Genomic DNA, 24,353 nt, shown 5'->3' on the forward strand with positions numbered 1-24,353 from the left:
AGGGAGAGGTTCATGACATTAGGAGAGGTCATGACATTTAGGAGAGAGTACCGGGAGGTAGGGAGAGGTTCATGACATTAGGGAGAGGTACATGACATTAGGGAGGGGAGGTAGGGAGAGGTTCATGACATTAGGAGAGGTACCGGGAGGTAGGGAGAGGTTCATGACATTAGGAGAGGTACCGGGAGGTAGGGAGAGGTTCATGACATTAGGAGAGGTACCGGGAGTTAGGGAGAGGTTCATGACATTAGGAGAGGTAGGGAGAGGTTCATGACATTAGGAGAGGTACCGGGAGGTAGGGAGAGGTTCATGACATTAGGAGAGGTACAGGGAGAGGTTCATGACATTAGGAGAGGTACCGGGAGGTAGGGAGAGGTTCATGACATTAGGAGAGGTACCGGGAGGTAGGGAGAGGTTCATGACATTAGGAGAGGTACCATTAGGGAGGTAGGGAGAGGTTCATGACATTAGGAGAGGTACATGACATTAGGGAGGTAGGGAGAGGTTCATGACATTAGGAGAGGTACCGGGGTAGGTTCAGGGAGAGGTTCATGACATTAGGAGAGGTACCGGGAGGTAGGGAGAGGTTCATGACATTAGGAGAGGTACCGGGAGGTAGGGAGAGGTTCATGACATTAGGAGAGGTACCGGGAGGTAGGGAGAGTTTCATGACATTAGGAGAGGTACCGGGAGGTAGGGAGAGGTTCATGACATTAGGAGAGGTACCGGGAGGTTCATGGGAGAGGTTCATGACATTTAGGAGGGAGGGGAGAGGTTCATGACATTAGGAGAGGTACCGGGAGAGGGAGAGGTTCATGACATTAGGAGAGGTACCGGGAGGTAGGGAGAGGTTCATGACATTAGGAGAGGTACCGGGAGGTAGGGAGAGGTTCATGACATTAGGAGAGGTACCGGGAGGTTCATGACATTAGGAGAGGTTCATGACATTAGGAGAGGTACCGGGAGTTAGGGAGAGGTTCATGACATTAGGAGAGGTACCGGAGGTAGGGAGAGGTTCATGACCGGGAGGTTTCAGACATTAGGAGAGGTACCGGGAGGTAGGGAGAGGTTCATGACATTAGGAGAGGTAGGGAGGTAGGTTCATGACATTAGGAGAGGTACATGATATTAGGAGAGGTACGGGAGGTAGGGAGAGGTTCATGACATTAGGAGAGGTACCGGGAGGTTCATGACATTAGGAGAGGTTCATGACATTAGGAGAGAGGTACCGGGAGGTAGGGAGAGGTTCATGACATTAGGAGAGGTACCGGGAGGTAGGGAGAGGTTCATGACATTAGGAGAGGTACATGACATTAGGGAGGTAGGGAGAGGTTCATGACATTAGGAGAGGTACATGACATTAGGAGAGGGGAGGTAGGGAGAGGTTCATGACATTAGGAGAGGTACCATGACATTAGGAGGTAGGGAGAGGTTCATGACATTAGGAGAGGTACCGGGAGGTAGGGAGAGGTTCATGACATTAGGAGGTACCGGGAGGTAGGGAGAGGTTCATGACATTAGGAGAGGTACCGGGAGGTAGGGAGAGGTTCATGACATTAGGAGAGGTACCGGGAGGTAGGGAGAGGTTCATGACATTAGGAGAGGTACCGGGAGGTTCATGACATTAGGAGAGGTTCATGACATTAGGAGGGTAGGGAGAGGTTCATGACATTAGGGAGGTAGGGAAAGGTACAGGAGAGGTTCATGACATTAGGAGAGGTACCGGAGGTAGGGAGAGGTTCATGACATTAGGAGAGGTTCATTCATGACATTAGGAGGTAGGTACCGGGAGGTAGGGGGAGGTAGGGAGAGGTTCATGACCCTGGGAGAGAGAAGACGGTCAGACTTAGGCTTGCACGCACATACGCAGGCTCACACACACACACACACACACACACACACACACACACACACACACACACACACACACACACAGGCTCACATACACACACACACAGGCTCACATACACACACACACACACACACCCTCTCAATGCATCCCAGACATCAGACATTCACCTCCAGGCAGTCCTGGTACAGGGTCCAGTTTGGTTCCCATCTCACTGACCCTGTCCTTGATGGCCTCCTTCCCTCTGGCTGCCTTCCCAGATCTCCCCAAACTCACCTGTAGGGACACTCCTCTCTTGCACTCTCCCTTAACCCAGAAGGAGCAGATGTGGGGTTTATTCCTCTTGTAATAGGGTCAGCTTCAGCAGCATCTCACTGGAGCAGGGGGCCTGGTAGAGATGAGGGAGGTAACAGGGGAAAACACTAGCTGTTGAATATGTGATCACAGAAATAACAGGGCTGAAGCCTCCTCTCCCCCTCCATACGTCTCTCTCCATATTGTTTGTAGTACTCCTTGTTTACGTCTGACTTGGGCACGTCATCATTGATGTCCATCCCGGTGTCTTAAAACGATTCCTGTAGGAGCACACCACAACCAACTGTCACAGATCCAGGTTGAAACTGCCCCAAATATCCTTGTCTGATATTTTGGAAGCCCTCCAGGTGAGACATCGAGTATGGTATCCTCAGTGGGCGTATCCAGTGGGGGCATGGTGGGGAGCATGGTGGAAGACATCGACGTCAGGTGAGCTTGTCAGCCACAGGGTCAGTTAATACCATAGTAATGGTCCATAATGTTCTAGTCTGCCAGGGGATCGTCTGGGTCTGTGGGCCTCTCGTGCCTGGGCTTGAAGAGAGAGCGGGGAGGAGAGTTGTCCCCAGTCAATGCTTTTTTGATTTATTGCTCAACACCACCACCAAGTGAAATTTCAGCATCATTACAAGTCATTCAGACAGGAGGTAGCCAGGGCTGTATTTAGTCATTGGACTGTATAAACAAGACCCAACTGTAGCGCTTGAAAAGAGATAGAGCTATCGTTTAATGGCATTCTCACCTGTAGGGACACTCCTGTCTTGCACTCTCCCTTAACCCAGAAGGAGCAGATGTGGGGTTTATTCCTCTTGTAATAGGGTCAGCTTCAGCAGCATCTCACTGGAGACATCAGGGGCATCTTACCCAGGTCTGACATCAGACCCTCCGGCCGTGTCCTGTCATCAGAGTTCCCTATCTGGGGGCACAGGGAGGTCGGGGAGATGTGAGGGAGGTAACATCAGGGGAAAACACTGGCTGTTGAATATGTGATCACAGAAATAACAGGGCTGAAGCCTCCTCATCCCCCTCCAGGTCTGACATCAGTGTCTCTCTCCATATTGTTTGACATAGTACTCCTTGGTTTCAGTGACGTCCATGGTGACTTGGGTAAGACATCAGTCATCATTGATGTCCATCCCGGTGTCTTAAAACCTTTGATTTGGTACTTCTACAGGCTGAGCTCTAGGTCACATCACCAAAGTAGCATCGTGGCTTCAGTGATGTACAGGTAGACATCAGTGGTGGTGACATCAGTGTAATACTCCAGGTGAGACATCAGTGACGTACCATACTCCAGGTCTGGTCTGACATCAGTGACGTACCATACTCATACTCCAGTGAGGTCTGACATCAGTGACGTACATCATACTACCAGGTGAGACATCAGTGACGTACCATACTCCAGGTCTGACATCAGTGACTCCAGTACATCATGACTCCAGGTGAGACATCAGTGACGTCTGACATCATGACTCCCAGGTAAGACATCAGTGATACGGTCTGACATCATACTCCAGGTCTGACATCAGTGACGTACCATACTCCAGGTGAGACATCAGTGACATCAGTGACGTACATACTCCAGGTCTGAGGTAACTCCAGGTCTGACATCAGTGAGTGATACTCCAGGTGACATCATGATGTACCATACTCCAGGTAAGACATCAGTGATACTCCAGGTCTGACATCATGACGTCCAGGTCTGACATCAGTGACACTCCAGGTCATCAGTGACGTACCATACTCCAGGTGAGACATCAGTGACCATACTCCAGGTGACATCATGACTACCAGGTGAGACATCAGGTGACATCAGTAACATACTCCAGGTCTGACATCAGTGATGTACCATACTCCAGGTGAGACATCAGTGATGTACCATACTCCAGGTAAGACATCAGTGACGTACAATACTCCAGGTGAGACATCAGTGACATCAGTATCATACTCCAGGTACATCAGACATCATCAGTGACGTACCATCACTCCATACTCCAGGTAAGACATCAGTGACGTGACGTACCATACTCCAGGTGAGACATCAGTGGCGTACCATACTCCAGGACATCAGTGACGTACCATACTCCAGGTAAGACATCAGTGACGTACCATACTCCAGGTGAGACATCAGTGACGTAACATACTCCATCAGTGACATCCATACTCCAGGTGACATCAGTGACGTACCATACTCCAGGACATAAGACATCAGGTGACATCAGTGACCCATACTCCAGGTCATCAGACATCATCAGTGATGTGACCATACTCCAGGTGAGACATCAGTGACGTGACCATACTCCAGGTGAGACATCAGTGAGACATCAGTCATACTCCAGGTGAGACATCAGTGACGTATACCCATACATCCGTAGGTCATCAGTGACGTACATCAGGTGAGACATCAGTGACCATATACTCCAGGTGAGACATCAGTGACATCAGTGAGTGACGGTCTGACATCAGTGACATACCATACTCCAGGTCTGACATCAGTGACGTGACCATACTCCAGGTAAGACATCAGTGACGTACCATACTCCAGGTCATGTGACATCAGGTAAGACATCAGTGACCATATACTCCAGGTGAGACATCAGTGACGTACCATACTCCAGGTAAGACATCAGTGACGTACCATACTCCAGGTCTGACATCAGTGACGTGAGACATCAGTGACGTACCATACTCCAGGCTGACATCAGTACTCCAGGTCTGACATCAGTGGCGTACCATACTCCAGGTGAGACATCAGTGACGTACCATACTCCAGGTCTGACATCAGTGACGTACCATACTCCAGGTCTGACATCAGTGACGTACCATACTCCAGGTCTGACATCAGTGACGTACCATACTCCAGGTAAGACATCAGTGACGTACCATACTCCAGGTCTGACATCAGTGACGTACCATACTCCAGGTGAGACATCAGTGACATCAGTGACCATACTCCAGGTCTGACATCAGACATCAGGTGAGACATCAGTACCATACTCCAGGTCTGACATCAGTGACGTATACCATACTCCAGGTCATCAGACATCATACTCCAGGTGACATCAGTGACCCATACTCCAGGTGAGACATCAGTGATGTACCATACATCCATACTCCAGGTCTGACATCAGTGACGTACATCATACTCCATACTCCAGGTGACATCAGACATCTCCAGGTGACATCAGTGACCATACTCCAGGTGAGACATCAGACATCATACTCCAGGTGAGACATCAGTGACCCATACTCCAGGTGAGACATCAGTGACATCAGTAACATACTCCAGGTCATCAGTGACGTAGGTCTGACATCAGTGATGTACCATACTCCAGGTGAGACATCAGTGACGTACCATACTCCAGGTGAGACATCAGTGACGTATCATACTGAGACATCAGGTAAGACATCAGTGACGTACCATACTCCAGGTAAGACATCAGTGACGTACCATACTCCAGGTGAGACATCATACTCAGGTGACATCAGTACCATACTCCAGGTAAGACATCTCCAGTGACATCAGTGTACCATACTCCAGGTGAGACATCAGGTGTGACGTACCATACTCCAGGTCTGACATCAGTGACGTACCATACTCCAGGTAAGACATCAGTGACGTACCATACTCCAGGTCTGACATCAGTGATGTACCATACTCCCAGGTGAGACATCAGTGACGTACCATACCAGGTACATCCAGGTGAGACATCAGTGTACCATACTCCAGGTAAGACATCAGTGACGTACATACTCCATCAGTGATGGTGAGACATCAGTGACGGTAAGACATCAGTGACCATACTCCAGGTCTGACATCAGTGACGTACCATACTCCAGGTCTGACATCAGTGATGTACCATACTCCAGGTAAGACATCATACTCCAGGTCTGACATCAGTGACGTACCATACTCCAGGTAAGACATCAGTGACGTACCATACGGTCTGACATCAGTACTCCAGGTCTGACATCAGTGACGTACCATACTCCAGGTGAGACATCAGTGACGTACCATACTCATACATCCATACTCCAGGTAAGACATCAGTGACATCAGTGACCATACTCCAGGTCTGACATCAGTGACGTACCATACTCCATCAGGTCTGACATCAGTGACGACCATACTCCAGGTCTGACATCATACCATACTCAGGTAAGACATCAGACATCAGGTGACATCAGTGACGTACCATACTCCAGGTCTGACATCTCCAGTGACATCAGTGACGTACCATACTCCAGGTCATCAGACATCAGTGACATCAGTGACCCATACTCCAGGTCTGAGACATCAGTGACGTATACCATACATCCAGGTAAGACATCAGTGACGTACCATACTCCAGGTCTGACATCAGTGACGTCTGACCATACTCCAGGTGAGACATCAGTGACGTACCATACTCCAGGTAAGACATCAGTGACGTACCATACTCCAGGTCTGACATCAGTGACGTGACCATACTCCAGGTCTGACATCAGTGACGGTACCATACTCCAGGTGAGACATCAGTGATGTACCATACTCATCAGGTCTGTGAGACATCAGTGACGTACCATACTCCAGGTCCAGGTGAGACATCAGTGACGTACCATACTCCAGGTCTGACATCAGTGACGTACCATACTCCAGGTGAGACATCAGTGACGTACCATACTCCAGGTCTGACATCAGTGACGTACCATACTCCATCTGACATCCAGGTCTGACATCAGTGACGTATATACTCCAGGTGAGACATCAGTGACGTACCATACTCCAGGTCTGACATCAGTGACATACCATACTCCAGGTGAGACATCAGTGACGTACCATACTCCAGGTCTGACATCAGTGACATACCATACTCCAGGTACCATACTCCAGGTAAGACATCAGTGACATCAGTGACCACATACTCCTGACATCATTGGTGGTGAGACATCAGTGACGTACCATAACCCAGTTCTGACATCATTGACGTACCATACTCCAGGCTTCTGAGGCTTGATATAAACCAAACAGAATCCAAGTGAAGCACACTCCTAATACCAGGCCAGTCACTTCCCTTGAATCATACACTGAACAAAAATATAAACAGAACAATTTCAAAGATTTTACTGATTTAGAGGTCATATAAGAAAATCAGTCTATTGAAATAGATTAATTAGGCAGTAATATATGCATTCCACATGACTGGGATACAGATGCACCTCTTGGTCACAGATGCCTTAACAAATAAAAAGTCACATACACTTGGTTAGCAGATGTTAATGCGAGTGTAGCGAAATGCTTGTGCTTCTCGTTCCGACAGGGCAGTAATATCTAACAAAAATGCACAACTCCCTTATACACACACATATATAAGGAGATGGAATAAGAATATGTACATATAAATATATGGATGCGCGGTGGCTGTGCGGCATAGGCAAGATGCAATAGATGGTTTAAAATACAGTATATACAGTGAGGGAAAAAAGTATTTGATCCGCTGCTGATTTTGTACGTTTGCCCACTGACAAAGACATGATCAGTCTATCATTTTAATGGTATGTTTATTTGAACAGTGAGAGACAGAATAACAACAACAAAATCCAGAAAAACGCATGTCAAAAATAATATAAATTGATTTGCTTTTAAATGAGGGAAATAAGTATTTGACCCCTCTGCAAAACATGACTTAGTACTTGGTGGCAAAACCCATGTTGGCAATCAGAGGTCAGACGTTTCTTGTAGTTGGCCACCAGGTTTGCACACATCTCAGGAGGGATTTTGTCCCACTCCCCTTTGCAGATCTTCTCCAAGTCATTAAGGTTTTGAGGCTGACGTTTGGCAACTCGAACCTTCAGCTCCATCCACAGATTGTCTATGGGAATAAGGTCTGGAGACTGGCTCGGCCACTCCAGGAACTTAATGTGCTTCTTCTTGAGCCACACCTTTGTTGCCTTGGGCTGATTCCTCACCGTTCTCATGATCATTGCAACTCCACAAGGTGAGATTGACAGTTCTTTTGTGTTTCTTCCATTTGCGAATAATCGCACCAACTGTCGTCACCTTCTCACCAAGCTGCTTGGCGATGGTCTTGTAGCCCATTCCAGCCTTGTGTAAGTCTACAATCTTTGTACGTGACATCCTTGGAGAGCTCTTTGGTCTTGGCCATGGTGGAGAGTTTGGAATTTGATTGATTGATTGCTTTTTCTGGATTTTTTGTTGTTGTCATTCAGTCTCTCACTGTTCAAATAAACATACCATTAAAATTATAGACGGATCATTTCTTCATCAGTGGGAAAACGTACAAAATCAGCAGGGGACCAAAACCTTTTTTCCCTCACTGTACATGAGATGAGCAATGTATGAAATGTAAACATTATTAAAGTGACATTATTTGTGTACAGATCCTTGCGCCTTGGGGTTGTGCATTATCAAGCTGAAACATGAAGTGTTGGTGGCAGATGCATGGCACGGCAATGGGCCTCAGGATCTTGCCACGGTATCTCTGTGCATTCAAATTGCCATCGATAAAATGCAATTGTGTTCGTTGTCTGTAACGTATGCCTGTCCATACCATAATCCCACAGACACCACGGGGCACTCTGTTTACAACATTGACATCAGCAAAACGCTCTCCCACACAACGCCATACATGCTGTCTGCCATCTGCCCGGTACAGTTGAAACCATGATTAATCTATGAAGAGCACACTCAAGCATGCCAGTGGCCATCGAAGGCGAGCATTTACCCACTGAAGTCAGTCACAACGTCAAACTGCAGTCAGGTCAAGACCCTGGTGAGGACGACGAGCATGCAGATGAGCTTTCCTGAGATGATTTCTGACAGTTTGTACAGAAATTCTTAGGTTGTGCAAACCCAGTTTAATCAGCTCTCCGGTTGGCTGGTCTCAGAAGATCCTGCAGGTGAAGAAACTCGATGTGGAGGTCCTGGGCTGGCGTGGTTTCACATTGTCTGCAGTTGGTGAGGCCAGTTGGACGTACTGCAAAATTCTCAATGACGGCGTTGGAGGCAGATTATGGTAGAGAAATGAACATTCAATTCTCTGGCAAAAGCTCTGGTGGACATTCCTGCAGTCAGCATGCCAATTGCACGCTCCCTCAAAAGTTAAGGCATCTGTGGCATTGTGTTGTGACAAAACTGCACATTTTAGAGTGGTCTTTTACTGTCCCCAGCACAAGGTGCACTGTGTAATGATCATGCTGTTTAATCTGTCACTTGGATGGATTATCTTGGCAAAGGAGATATTCTCACTAACAGGGATGTAAACAAATTTGCACACAAAATTTGAGAGAAAAGCTTTTTGTGAGTATGGAATATTTCTGTGATCTTTTAATTCAGCTCGTGAAACATGGGACCAACACTTCACAAGTTGCGTTTATATTTTAGTTCAGTATAAATGACAGACGCAAACTAGCAGCTAAAATATTTAGCCAAATCAAGATTACTTACTATGCGGATGTATGGATATTCCCCCAAACATGTCCGACGCAGAATTGAGAAATCCTGGAGAAGGAAGATATGCAGGTTGAGTAAAACATAAATGCAACCAGCACGCAGCAATACCATTTTATCATTATAACATCCTCTGGTGGTTTCTCTGGTCACAAGCCACACCTCTGTTTACGTAACCCTTACCGTGTGTACTCTGGCCCTGTGATTGGTGAAGCGACTTAATAGCGCCTACTCTACCATTTGTAGGAAGTTGGTTTCAGTCCAACTACTAACCTTCAGGTCTTCAATATCAACCACCTCACCAGAAAGCCTAAATGTGCCATCCCATCTGGTTTGAGAAGAACACTTTTTTGGTTATTCCATGACTCCATATGTGTTATTTCATCATGTTGATGTCTTCAGTATTATTCTACAATGTAAGAAATAGTCAAAATAAAGAAAAATCCTGGAATGAGTAGGTGTGTCCAAACTTTTGACTGGTACTGAATGTAAATGTGATATTTTATTAGTTTTTTCATACATTTGCAAAAAATGTTTTGTTTTTGCTTTGTCATTATGAGGTATTGTGAGTAGATTGATGAGGGGAAAAAAACAATCTAATCCATTTCAGTATAAGCCTGTAATGTAACAAAATGTGGAAAGGGTGAAGGGGTCTACTTTACAAATGCATTGTGTGCGGGGGCCAGACAGGGCCCATATGGGAACTGGAGGCACAGGGACAAGTAGTTGGGAAAAGAGAGGAACATCCTCCTAAGTCAACACAGAATACTATCTGTGCAACCTGACAAGAGCATGTTGTGTGTCAACCAATGGTGCCACAACACAAAAACCTCAGACGAGGGTCTAAGCTACAACATATGCAAATATGAAGGAAAACTAGTTACCACCGTCACAGTCAAAATTATGGCTAACCCCCAACTAGTCTATTATTATTTATTTTTTTTTTTTATCTTCTTAAAATCTGATTTTAAACCTAACCCTAAGTACCCTAAGGTCCTGTGTGGCTCAGTCGGTAGAGCATGGCGCTTGCAACGCCAAGCGTCGTGGGTTCGATTCCCGCTGGGGCCACCCATATGTAAAAGTAGTGGCCCCAGCCGACTTGTAAGTCGCTTTGGACAAAAGCGTCTGCTAAATGGGATATATTATTATTATATATTACAATGCAAACATCATGCCTAACCTTAAATTAAGACCAAAAATTGAATTGTTATACATTTTTACATTATAGCCAATTATTACTTTGTGGCAACCACAATAGCGGGGGGTACACCGTACCGGTAAAACATGAGCCCATCACAATAAATACAACAAAATATCAAGAAAACTGTAGGCTATAACTCCATTATTTATCTTTACTGCATGTGAGACATGAAGAATGTGCGAATGGACTTGAAAACGGGTGGTATAGCCTACAATGTGGTTCGACGAGAACACTGACATTTTGCCAAGGAGATAAGGGCCCGATACCTAGAGGCGCACGGACAGCAGAGGTCGCATTAATTCTGGCCTAATGACAACCACCAAATGTCATGGCACTTTTTGGTGTTTTGTGTCACAGATGTCTCTTTCCAGTCACCAGTGTTTGGAGGCTGTAAATATGTTGCAAGTGGATGAAGGAGTGCAGGTAGCCTAGTAAAGGAGCCCTATAAAAGTGAGTTTGACAATCAGATGAAAACATCATGACTGGTTGTGTTTATGCCACAATAAAAGGTCAAACATTTTAAAAGTTCAATGACAAATGTTTACGACCAGGCCCACAGAGATCTTATTGAATTAATATGTATTATATAACACCATTCTATGATTAGGCTCAGAAACATTGTTGGTGCATGCACACATAGGAGGTCCCGTAGCAGGAAGAAGTTCAAATCTACTTTCACCCCTGGTGGTAACTCGTGACAACCATCAATGAGAGAAGATTTGAAGTAGACAAGATGGAGTTGTACACATTGTTGGATTACTTCATTGAGTAAAATATGAATGTCATAACGGAGCATTTTCTAATTAAGCAATAAGGCCCGAGGAGGTGTGGTATACTCTGTTGTGTCATGCCATTAGCCATGGTAAATTGGCCATATACCACAAACCCCTGAGGTGCCATTTTGCTATTACAAACAGGTTACCAAAGTAATTAGAACAGTAAACAATTAGTTTTGCATCATACCTGTGGTAGATTGTCTGATATACCACAGCTTTCAGCCAATCAGCATCCAGGACCCAAACTAGCCAGTTTATATATTAAATTATAAACTGGGTGGTTCGAGCCCTAAATTCTGATTGGCTGAAAGCCATGGCATATCAGACCATATACCATAGTATGAAAAAAATATTTATATTTTGAAATAAATTCAGTGTGATTAAGGAATAAAAACCAGGTGTGTATGGAACAAGACAAAATAAATGGGAATATGAAAAATGGAACGGCGATGGCTAGAAAGCCGGTGAGGTCGATTGTCGCCCGAACAAGGAGAGGAGCCGACTTCGGCGGAAGTCGTGACATTTTGACTCTTGTAATTACGTTGGTAACCAGTTTATAATAACAATAAGGCACCTTTGGGATTTGTGGTATATGGCCAATATACCACGGCTAAGGGCTGTACTCAGAGTTGCGTCCTGCTTAAGAACAGCCCTTAGCCGTGGTATATTGTCCATATTCCACATCCCCCCGTCCCTTATTCCTTAAACGAACCCCCTGAAACTAGACATGGACATTGCTTGTCTTCCAAATTGGGAATTGAGGAAGTATCACCAAGTTAAGGTTGATCAAAAAAGGATCTTTACTAAGCCAAACATACCCCATTCATAAAAGCTAATTGCTTTGGGAAAAATAAGGAAATTATCTTTCATAAAAGCAATAAATATATATATATTTTTTTTTTTAAACGTTAAATTACTACATGTTTATAGGGCTAGGGTTCCCACACGGCCATATCTCCACGTTACATCGCTTGTTTATTAGGGCTGGGAATTGCCATGGACCTCACCATAAGATGTTCTCACGATACTTTGCCAATCAGCACCTATGTATTGCAATTCTCACAGTTGTTTATGAGATTCGATACTGTGATTTTATTGCGATTTGATGTTCCAAACATATTTCTCACTGTATGTATGCTGCAGAGGGAGAAGAGAGAGCCATGAGAAACCAGCTTCGATCAGTCATAGAAATAAAAGGTGCAGAAAACAAATTGGCTCCCTATTTAAAAATAATATGTATAACAATCTATGTAGGGGGAATACTGGAGTTTTGGTGCAGGTACAGTCAACTAGCGCTAAAATAATATTGCGATATTAATCAAACGATACAATACGATATGGAACTGTACCGATTGTTCCTGCATCCCTAAAGGTTACAGAAGCAAGACTGGCTGACACCTGTGCTAATTTGCCATCTATGCATGCATAAGCTTAACTAAAAGGTTACATAAAAATCAAAACATTTAAAAGCTTAACTGTGGAGGTAACTTAGTTAGTCAACTGCATGCACACAACTTATGGATCTGTGCAAAACTTCCACATTAAGTGTATATTTTTTGTTTGCTAGCTAGCCTTTGCTAACAAATCATCATCCACATATCGAAGTACTGGCATACTGAAATTAAGTACGCCTTTAGTTTATACATTAATGTACCATAATTTTCCAGGTTAACATACTCAACGATTTAAAACGTACCGCGTTTTCTCTATTATGTTAGCTCTTAAGGATGTCGCCATTTTTACTTGTTGGGAAAAAACAACCCCACTGCGCATGCAACGCCAAGAAAATAAAGTCACATCCCACAATGCAACACAAAGCCTTGTACGACACTCATTAATCATTATGCAATTTTATTAACGGACATCTGGAATGAATTGAAGAAGTGCCTGCATGTGTGTGTATTTATTCTGATCAAACCTCTTGCCTCAACTAGTATGTGATGGTTTACTCTGCATCATGCTATTTGCAGCAGGGCCTTGTGAGCCCGGGGGTGGAAAACCTTAATTAGCACATTGGAGAGGTGGTTGGAGGATGTTTCAGATTAAGGATCAACACTAATGGAGGCCTAATCCCCTAATATGTATTTAAAGTCGTGAGGAGGCTCTCTGCTGAGAAACCACAGACAGGGATTAGAATAGGGCTGGAGCCGTGTGCTTGACAGTGCCACACTTACCTCGACAGAGGCAGGAGGTTGGGCTGAGACAGACCTGGGGGTCAACTCCATTACAGTCCCAGCCAGAAATACACTACCGTCCAAAAGTTTGGGGTCACTTAGAAATGTCTTTGTTTTTTAAAGAAAAGCACATTTTTTTGTCCATTAAAATAACATCAAATTGATCCGAAATACAGTGTAGACATTGTTAATGTTGTAAATGACGATTGTAGCTGGAAACAGGCAGATTTTTAATGGAGTATCTACATAGGCGTACCATTATCAGCAAACATCACTCTTGTGTTCAAATGGCACGTTGTGTAAACTAATCCACATAATTCATAACATATAATTATAACATAATTGCAAAAGGGTTTTCTAATGATCAATTAGCCTAATTAGCTAACACAACGTGCCATTGGAACAAAGGAGTGATGGTTTCTGATAATGGGCCTTTGTACGCCGATGTAGATATTCCATTAAAAATATTCCGTTTCCAGCCACACTCGTCATTTACAACATGAACAATTTCCACACTGTATTTCTGATCAATTTGATGTTATTTTAATGACCTCAAACTTTTGAATGGAAGTGTAGGTTGTTTGAAGTTCATGAAATTGTGAACTTTCTCATAGAGAGTATAGGCCTTTTTTTCTTTGTTGAAATCAATTTTCTGAACCGATTTGAGTAGGTAACCTCTATGTTGAAGACCTTGTTTGATCTAACCTGGATGTGGTACATACAAAGGCAGTCATGTCCTCTCCTGCCGTGAACCCGCTCACCCATGTCATTTGGTATAGCAATCTCCTGTGTTTTCACATGGCACAGTTCTCTCCACATCCATGTGAATTCGAGGTCATCTGTCCAGACTCATGCCAGACAGCCACAGTCCCTCCCGTCAGAACATCAATAAAGTTTTTAATTATGTGCTCATCAGACTACATCAGTTTATTGATCGAGTAGCCACAGGCTGTGGCCAGGGCTGATGAGGAGAAGGGGGGATGAGTTTAAATGCCTGATTCTCGCCCATTAGGCCGCAGGACACACAGCGTATTGAGTGAGTACTGTGTCTGCTTCATCGGGGCAAGACAAGGACATAAAAGGTAACTCTCTCAGAGTTGGCTTCATTGTCTTTCCTAGGCTGAGTTGTGTGGTGTTACCCCCCTTGCCCCCTGTCATGTGCCCTGGGTGAGACAGGCAAAGCTGTGTTGCCCCCTGTGTCAAACATGAAAAGCTTTTTGAAGGTCGACTTTTCCCAGGTTTAGGTCCTCTGTAATCAAATCAGAGGCCGCGTGTGTCACAAGGTCAGAGGACAGACGTGTGTGGTGACTTCATTCCCCAAACAACTGATCTTGGGTCATATTAGTATTTGCTTACGGTGGTTGTGGTATGGACTGAAGAATTAAGAGCTGATCATAGATCAGTTGCTGAGGGGGAGAAAGTAAACAGGGTTTGGAATAAGACATCAACTTTGACACAGACACTTGTTGTTTGCCTCTCTCTGTTTTAGAAAGAAAAAAGGTGAAGCCATGGAAACGGCCAATGTTTCCAGCTATATATTTGCATAGCCTTCAACTGCAAGTCTCCATTTGAAGTGGTCCACAGTAAATCTTGTATACACGCAGTATGTTTGTTTTTGGTTTAGTCTGTCAGTGGGGTGTTGTCCATAGCAACCTTGACAAAGATAAGCAATACAAGTCCACATGAAGTGTGGTTAAAATGGCAGTCTACTTGTACTTATTATTACAGATGACATGTTCATAGGTCTGCCTAGCCCTTGACCATGACTCTCAGTCCCATTACATTACACATAAGAGTCATCGGACGAAGGCTTCTTCTGTACAGGGGTTTCGCTAATAGCCATGATGCTCTGTCTGAACATGAACATGCATCGCTCGTGGTACGGTTTTGGAACCTTATCTTTCACAACAGCAAGAAATCATTTAAAGAAACAAAAGGATAAATTGATACACACCTTTGTAGGGTTAGTCTTCTCTCCCGGCCATATCGCCATGTTACAGCGTGTGTTTACAGATGGAAGACAGAGGGACCACCTGTGCTAAACAGCTATCTAGCATGCTACAAACTCCTGTGTGTAAGGGAAAAAGCCAGCCAGAAACGTGTTGTCACTGAAAAATACTGTCGGCTGCAACTGGGATGAAGCTGATTAAAACACACATATCACTTTATTTTGATGTGATATGAAAGTAGAGGGATTTATGTTTCTAGGACCCTATTGTAATTGAGAATCAATTCAAGTTTAGATGGAGTATTAGTCTGCCAGAGACAGGCTATCTCTGAAAATTACATATCAAGTCATTTCACCTTGAGAAGTAACGATCCTTATTAAGAGCACACCTTAGGCTAAAGTCGGCTCCTTAAGAGCACACCTTAGGCTAAAGTCGGCTGACTATTGAGTTGTTTTTGGATGAATGCCTCCTGGGTTGGGGTCTTCACTGGTCTGGAGAGCCTCTTGAAAGTAGTGGGGGGGACAATGGTCTGAATTGTGTGATTGGTATTTAAATGACGCCATAATCTCAGTACTTGGCAAGCAGTACTTTAATGAATGAATATCACACATTTTCAACCAATTTATTATTAACAGTTAGAAACTATTTATGAACTATGTTTCATATTTACTACTAAATCAACAAATTGAAATATTGCGTGGACTGGCTGTCAAGAAGATGAGTTTCATATGTAATTTGGGTGAATTTACTATCCATTAAAGACTTTTGCCTCTTCATGGACAATGCTGTACTGGCGCCCTCTGTTGACCATTGTTGGGCAGAGCTGCATAGCTCTGCAAAAAGAGAGACATTCTCAAATTTCTCTCCCATCAGACAAGTCTGTAAGAAGTAGAACGGCAGACCGGAGCCGCTGGTAAAAGCAAGACGTAAGCACCGGGTGAGCTTGGGTTGAATCCAAACATTCATTCTACCAGATCGTCTCTAGGCTTTCACTCGGACCTCGAAGGTGAGTGTGGCGAAGTAAAACCTTTACTGGTGCAAATGTTTTGGTCAAGACGAGCTGAACGCTGCTCAGTCGTTCAATTACTAGCCTCGACGGGGTTGTATCTTGGCGCAGATTGAAAATGCAGCCACAGTTTTGGCCTGAATTTCCCCTGGATCGAAAATGAAGCCCGGGGAAAGAGTTGAATCCCAGAGCTGCTTTTGGCTAATCAATAGGAAGGCCACCGTTTTAGTGAATTCTTGTCGAAGTTTTTTGCCTGGAATTATGTGTAGGGGTGTTGGAATGTTTGCATCAAGCAAGCGAAACCCCGTGATACAATTTAGCACGAACAAGAAAGAAAGTAACTTGTTATTGTAACTTTATGGCATGGCAGTATCGTTAGCAGGCTAGTTATTGATTGTTGCTGTTTCTGACGCTGTAGGATACAATGTAACGTTAACTGTAAAGTATTGTTATGTAGCCTGAGGAGTGTGCTTAAAAACATTCTGAGAACACTGCTGACGTGGGAAAACAACTTGCTGTGTTGTGCCTTCATTTATTGCAATGTGTGGTGGAATTACGCGAGAACATTTATATATTATTGTACCTAAAGATGGATTTAAAAAAAAGGTTTGCTTGGAAAACACGTTTTTTCCCCTCCCGATTGCATCCATCAATTCATTTGTGATTCAATAACGTTTCACATGACAGTGGAAAGTTGCTTATGTTCCGCTAGGACTGGCTGATGTGAATAGAATAGGCAGTACTGTATTTCTTTGCTTTTTAGGCTTCTTCCATAGTAAACGACAGTATCCACACTAAATTAGATATTTGATTAGCTGTACGCTATATAACCTCCTTCATGGGGTGGTGGCGATGCACATATGTTTCTACACGTTGTTACGCACACATTTTCCTATTGAGTCAGCCAGACCGCTTTCACATAGAGACGTGCTATATCAGATACTGTATATAAACATTTGACTCCTCGGCGGGAACAGGGGCAGTCTAGACCTGCCTGAAATTTGTAGCCTGGGGTCTTGTTTTATATTGTGTGTGAGAGAAAGTTAGGGAGACTATTCATTTAGCTGTATCTTTGTGTTCGCCAATCTATCTTTTCTCTCAATCTCAGCCTTTGCTTAAGAAAGCAGGACCAGGGCCCTTATCCACAAAGCGTCTCAGAGTAGGAATGCTGAAATTGCATCAGTTTGGACTTTTAAATGAGAATGAATATGATTGTATGTACTGATCCTAGATCAGCTCCCATACTCTGAGACGCGTTGTGGATAACGACCCTGGAACATGTTTTGGGAGAAAGCTTGTCACCAAAAAGCCTGTGTTGGGAAACAGGAGGGCTATTTTATTGGATAAAAACTCAAGTCAAAATTGCATTAATTTGATTAAACCATTGTGAAATGTTGAGACTTGCTTTTGTGTTCTGTCTAGTTGTGCCAACTGTTTGTCTGGTTATGCTATGTGTTCCATCTGATAGTTCTGACTACCAAGCCCTCTGTGATCCTGTGTTCTGAATGTTGGATGCCTGCTGCTGCTCCTTCATCCCAATGGGATGTTATATTGGCTATGTAAGGTTGTTATAAACATGTTATAAACATGCTGCTGTCTAACCTATAGCATGTCATGTTATTCATGGATAGATTATGCTGATGGGAATCACAGAGTCCCAGCAACATGCCAGTTCTTGTATTTTTCCATGTCAGTGCCCTTCAAAGCCATGCTCAGTGTGTGTGGGGGGCCAATCTAGAACCCAGTTTATAGAATGAGAGTGGAACCAGGCAAACTTCCAATGAATTAGGGCCCCTGACCCTATCCTTCTACCCAGTACAGGACTGCCTGCCCCCATAGTCTATCCATTGGCTGTTCCATTCACTCTGTCACGCTATGACTTCTCCCCCTACTCGAGCTGGTCCTCTGTACACTCTGGCCAATTGAATGTAAGGAATGCCTTTATTGAGATGTTTATATAGAATATTTATTCAGATTCGAATAATGCTGACTGTGTCCAATATGTTGAAATTGGATGTCTTTGAAAAGACATTCTTGAAATGTATTTTTCTACTCTCTGTCAAATTCAATTCTGATTGGCTTTCAGTAGGCCACTGACTGGGAGAGTGTTGTAGAAGTAAACACATTGGACAGTGGTGCGACTACAGTAGAAGTGTAAGAGTACTACTACAGTAGAAATCAGTATTAGAGTAACACTACTACTATAGTAGAAACCTGTATTAGAGCAGTTACTTCTACAGTAGAAACCAGTATTAGAGTAATACTACTGCAGTGGAAACCAGTATTAGTGTACTACTACTACAGTAGAAACAAGTATTAGAGTTCGACTCCACTATTACTAATACTACAGTGAAACCAATATTATTGTACTACAACTAATACTACAGTAGAAACCAGTATTAGATTACTACTACTACTACTACTACTACTACTACTACTACAGTAAAAACAGTATTAGTGGAGTACCTCTACTCTTACTACTACAGTAGAAACCAGTATTAGTGTACTGCTACTACCGCTAGTACTACAGTAGAAACCAGTATCAGTATACTACAACCACAGTAGAAACTAGTATTGGAGTACTACTACTACAGTAGGAACCAGTATTAGAGTACTACTACTACAGTATGAACCCGTTTTAGAGTACTACTACTGCAGTAGAAACCAGTATTAGAGTACTACTACTACTACAGTAGGAACTAGTATTAGAGTACTACTACTACTACAGTAGGAACCAGTATTAGAGTACTACTACTACAGTAGGAACCAGTATTAGAGTACTACTACTACTACAGTAGGGACCAGTATTAGAGTACTACTACTACTACAGTAGGAACCAGTATTAGAGTACTACTACTACAGTAGGAACCAGTATTTGATTACTTCTACCATAGGAACTAGTATTAGAGTACTACTACTACTACAGTAGGAACTAGTATTTGATTACTACTACTACTACCGTAGGAACTAGTATTGGGGTACTACTACTACAGTAGAAACAAGTATTAGAGTACGACTCTACTATTGCTACTACTACTACAGTGAAACCAATAATATTTCACTACAACTAATACTACAGTAGAAACCAGTATCAGTATACTACTACTACTACAGTATAATCTAGTATTGGAGTACTACTACTACAGTAGAAACTAGTATTAGAGTACTACTACTACTAGAGTAGAAACCAGTATTAGAGTACTACTACTACAGTAGGAACCAGTATTAGAGTACTACTGCTACAGTAGGAACCAGTATTAGAGTACTACTATTACTACAGTAGGAACCAGTATTAGAGTAGTACTATTACTACAGTAGGAACCAGTATTAGATTACTACAGTAGGAACCAGTATTAGAGTACTACTATTACTACAGTAGGAACCAGTATTAGAGTACTACTATTACTACAGTAGGAACCAGTATTAGATTACTACTATTACTACAGTAGGAACCAGTATTAGAGTACTACTATTACTACAGTAGGAACCAGTATTAGATTACTACAGTAGGAACCAGTATTAGTGAATCACCAGATAGTAACCTTGAGTTATTTTGAATAGAAAAAATATTAAGGTATTCAGAGGGTGTCCACTTGTATGTGTAAGTTTGCGTATGTGTGCGAAGCAGTGTGGCAGTGTGTTTATGTGTGTGTGTGTGTGTGCCTGTGTGTGCCTGTGCCTGTGCCTGAACCCGCCAGTATGCAGTAGATCATATTACTGAACGATTAGCCACGGCCTCCTCTCCCCCAGTGGCCCAGGGAAATGATTTTCCTCTGTCATAATTCCCCCACTGAATTATCCTGGCCAGTGACTCATACACACATACCATATAGGCTTAGTTACTGTGCACGGTAGTGATGATGTCTCTCTCTCAGGAGAAGGGAGATGAGGTAAACCCCTTTTGACGGTAATCATTAGATGGTCATGACTCACGGTAGGAAGGACGAAATTGGGCTATATTGTAAGATTTCCTGAGCACAGTATGTCATTTATTCTTAATCAAAGATTAGGAGATAGGGCCGGTGTTAAGGTAGCATGGGGTGTGTGAAAAGCGCTTTACAAATGAATTGAATTATTCTTTGAAATGATTCCCAGGACGGCTTGTGTGTTAGACTAGTGAAAAGGTTAGCCTATGTTTAGTGGTTAAAGAGATAGTGTTGTAAAAAAACAGGATTTTTCCACTATGTTGTTTGAAAAGACCAGCTGAAATTTCAGCTTGTTTGGTGGGGTGGGTTTTTTGGACTACCAGGCAGTCTAAGTTAATAGACCAATAAGAGAGTTTGCCCTCCTATCTGCATATAACAGCTAGTTTTCAGGTTACATTAGGCTCCTCCAATTAGGCCTTTCTCTCAGACCACTCCCAGACAGTTGTTGCTTGACACATTGCATTTAGCTAAAAAGCTATTTTTAGCACAGTAATCACAGTAAGGTACTTAATTGTTTTCCAGAAATTATTTGATATTGAGAAAAAAAAATTTAAATGCTGCATTGGGGATTTTTAAATATTGGATTTGTGGTCAGAAAGTTCAATACATGGGTTTCTTATACTATATCTGGGAGATCAACCTGTTGATGACCCTGTAGGATGTCCCTCAGGCTGGTGCTGATTTAGGAGTGGGAGACTGGGAGACTGGGAGACTGGGAGTCAGTGGGAGACTGGGAGTCAGTGGGAGACTGGGGGTCAGTGGGAGACTGGGAGTCAGTGGGAGACTGGGAGACTGGGGGTCAGTGGGAGACTGGGGGTCAGTGGGAGACTGGGGGTCAGTGGGAGACTGGGAGTCAGTGGGAGACTGGGGGTCAGTGGGAGACTGGGGGTCAGTGGGAGACTGGGAGTCAGTGGGAGACTGGGAGTCAGTGGGAGACTGGGGGTCAGTGGGAGACTGGGGGTCAGTGGGAGACTGGGGGTCAGTGGGAGACTGGGGGTCAGTGGGAGACTGGGGGTCAGTGGGAGACTGGGAGTCAGTGGGAGACTGGGAGGCAGTGGGAGTCAGTGGGAGACTGGGAGACTGGGAGTCAGTGGGAGACTAGGAGACTGGGAGTCAGTGGGAGACTGGGGGTCAGTGGGAGACTGGGAGTCAGTGGGAGACTGGGAGTCAGTGGGAGACTGGGAGGCAGTGGGAGTCAGTGGGAGACTGGGAGTCAGTGGGGGTCAGTGGGAGACTGGGAGACTGGGAGTGGGAGTGAATGAGGCTGAAGTGAAGAAACAAGAAGTCCCAGAAACAGAATAGCCTTGAAACCCATAACCCACTGTGTGTCCACATCTCGTCAGACAGACGGAAATCACAACGCCGCCAGAAACACATCATAACTAGGCAGTCGAGCCTCTGGAGGAATTCCGCTCGTTTTAAAGTTAGGAGTTGGAAGGGGGGCTCAGGCGTGCAGGGGAGCGCGAGAGAGGGGGGAGGTGGAGGTGTGTTTCCAAGGTGCTGCTCACCCCCTGGGCTGGAATCAGATACATTCCAGAGACTCCTCTAGCCAGGGATAATGGAGGTATGGGGTGTAGCATTACACCACATCACACATGATTGGATGGTGAGGGCTGGGAAAGTGAGAGGAGAACGGTGGCCTCTTTATAGCTCTATGTAGCTCCAGTTTCCTATAAGAGACAAGGAGACCTGCCAAATTGACAGTAGGCCTGCTAGTTAAAGTTATAGGAGACATGTCTGGGCTAGGTCTTCTCATGGCTCACCTATACGTTGCCTTCTCCTGTTTCTGGTTCGCCTTGCTTTACAGTTTCACTAAATCTTCCCAATGTTGTAGGGGATGCTAAATACATTGTTATTCCAGAAGTATAACAGCAATTGATGTAAAGTGTTTCCCAATAAGATTCTGAGTTGCATTTTATCTGATGCCAACAGAGCTCTGATTACATCTCCAAATCTCAAACAGAGTTTGGATCAGTTTTGCCCATCCACACGAGCTCTGTATGTGTATGGCTGTGGTTTGCCTAAGTCCTGTACCTTTCCGTGACAAACGGCTATGTAAAAGCCCTTTCATACACATGACTCTAAGAAGAGCTGAATAATAATGGAAAGATAGAGATGAGAGTTCCACGTAGACTGGCCGATATTAGTAGTGTATATCAGAGACTTTCATTCAAACCCCTAGTGAACTGCTGTTTTCTCTCTTTCTCTCTCTCTCTCTCTCTCTCTCTCTTTATCTTTCTCTGCTACGAAAGGTTATTTATACTCAAAGATGTAAAATGTTGCCTGTTTTATTTAGTGGTTTAAAACAAGTTGGCTTGATGGTAATGGACTTCACCTCCGTGTTTGGCGCGGGCCCTCGGGGCATGGTTACAGTCACACAGCATGGAAGCACTCCAGTGCTAGCAGCGCTACGCTAGCTCTTAATGAAGGCATTTTAGAGTGGGAGAGAGAGAGCAGTGTAGTCTGTTAATGGGAATGAACTGCTTCACCGTTGGATGCTATGATCGTGTCCTCATGATAAGTGCGGTCGCTTACCAGATCTAATGAAATATGTTTTGTGGATCAATTTAGCCATTATTTGTGTGCAGGTGTGTACCGTCATTGTGCGTGTGTGTGTGTCGTTGTGTGTGTGTGTGTGCGTGCACCTGCCTGCGCGCGTTGTTGTGTGTGTGTGTAGATATGGGAGTTTGAGATTCAGGGTTTAAGGAATAATGGTTGTGGGGGATTAAAGCTCAGTTGGGGTATGAAGGGTGACAGGTGGAAGGGACACTTCTCTGTTTACCCACTTGGCCCTGCCTGCACTTTGATACCTCACACACTCACACCCAGTAGGCCTCAGTCAGAGCCGTAGTGCTGTCCACACACAAACCACCATGACATCTATCTGTCTATGGTTTGTGGTTAATTTCTCTCGCTCAGTCTCTGTCTCCCTGTCTCTCTCTCTCTCTTCTCTCTCTCTTCTCTCTTCTCTCTCTCTTCTCTCTCCTCTCGTCTCATCTCTCTCTCTCGGTCTCTCTCCTGTCTCTGTCTCTCTCTTCCTCTCTCTCTCCACTCTCTGTGACTCTCTCTCTCTCTCTCTCTCTCTCTCTCTCTCTCTCTCTCTGGCCCAACTGTAAACACAGTGCTTTGTGTGCGTGTTAATGCTCATGCTAACCGCCCACATCTAAACAAATCAGCCTCGTAGCCTCTGGAGTGATATTTGTATTGCATTTAAGTCTTTTAATGAATTTTTATCTTGTTATTAACACCTTATTCTAGCTAGCTATTTGTGTAGGCAGCTATCAAGTAAACACAATTAGAGAGCGTGCTGGGTTGGTTAGGGTCAGTTCCATTTAATTTCCAAGTCGGGAGTTGTGTATCGGCCACTGCAAAATTGACCATAGCCAATTTCCCACAGCGTGTCTTTCTCTGTTTTGAATAACTGAATGGAGAGAATTGATTTGGCTTTGACCCCCAGCTCCTCTGCCAGCTTGGACTGTGCCCCTCCGCTGCCCTGTCTGCCCGCCTGCTGTCCATCTGTGTGTCTGCCCATCCTGGGTGGCATGGGGGTCTGTGGGACAGGTGTTGGCATGCAGGGGGTCAGTACCCAACCACACACACAGCTGTGGCACCTATACACAAAGTGGACCCCGCAGGCTGCAGGTGACAGGACGATGGATGGGGGTTGGTCGGGGAGTGTAAATGAAAATAGGGTCTCTCGTTTGAAACGA

General features: G+C 44.3%; 2 protein-coding genes and 1 long non-coding RNA gene across 5 annotated transcripts in view; 1 reads left to right on the forward strand and 2 right to left on the reverse strand.

Annotated features, from left to right (window-relative positions):
- LOC135545734 (cell surface glycoprotein 1-like) overlaps positions 1–2,177 on the reverse strand; it is a 40,184-nt gene extending 38,007 nt beyond the window's left edge. The window contains exon 1 of the mRNA XM_064973558.1: positions 2,126–2,177. The gene's annotated coding sequence lies outside the window, so the exon portion shown is untranslated. The remainder of the gene's footprint in view (positions 1–2,125) is intronic.
- An 887-nt stretch (positions 2,178–3,064) lies between these two features.
- On the reverse strand, positions 3,065–13,360 carry LOC135545735 (uncharacterized). Of its 2 annotated transcripts, none has more exons than XR_010456502.1 (3): positions 13,285–13,360; positions 9,609–9,662; positions 3,065–3,077 (listed from the first exon to the last, which is right to left on the reverse strand). It is a non-coding gene; the product is annotated as an uncharacterized LOC135545735 (long non-coding RNA). The 2 variants fall into 2 exon arrangements; XR_010456501.1 differs by lacking the exon at positions 3,065–3,077 and adding an exon at positions 7,092–7,228.
- A 3,195-nt stretch (positions 13,361–16,555) lies between these two features.
- The window catches only part of LOC135545736 (bifunctional heparan sulfate N-deacetylase/N-sulfotransferase 1-like), an 87,522-nt gene continuing 79,724 nt past the window's right edge, over positions 16,556–24,353 (forward strand). For both annotated transcript variants that reach the window (XM_064973559.1, XM_064973561.1), the window contains exon 1: positions 16,556–16,717. The gene's annotated coding sequence lies outside the window, so the exon portion shown is untranslated. The remainder of the gene's footprint in view (positions 16,718–24,353) is intronic.

Source organism: Oncorhynchus masou, chromosome 9 (assembly GCF_036934945.1).
Source record: "Oncorhynchus masou masou isolate Uvic2021 chromosome 9, UVic_Omas_1.1, whole genome shotgun sequence".
NCBI lineage: Eukaryota > Metazoa > Chordata > Actinopteri > Salmoniformes > Salmonidae > Oncorhynchus > Oncorhynchus masou.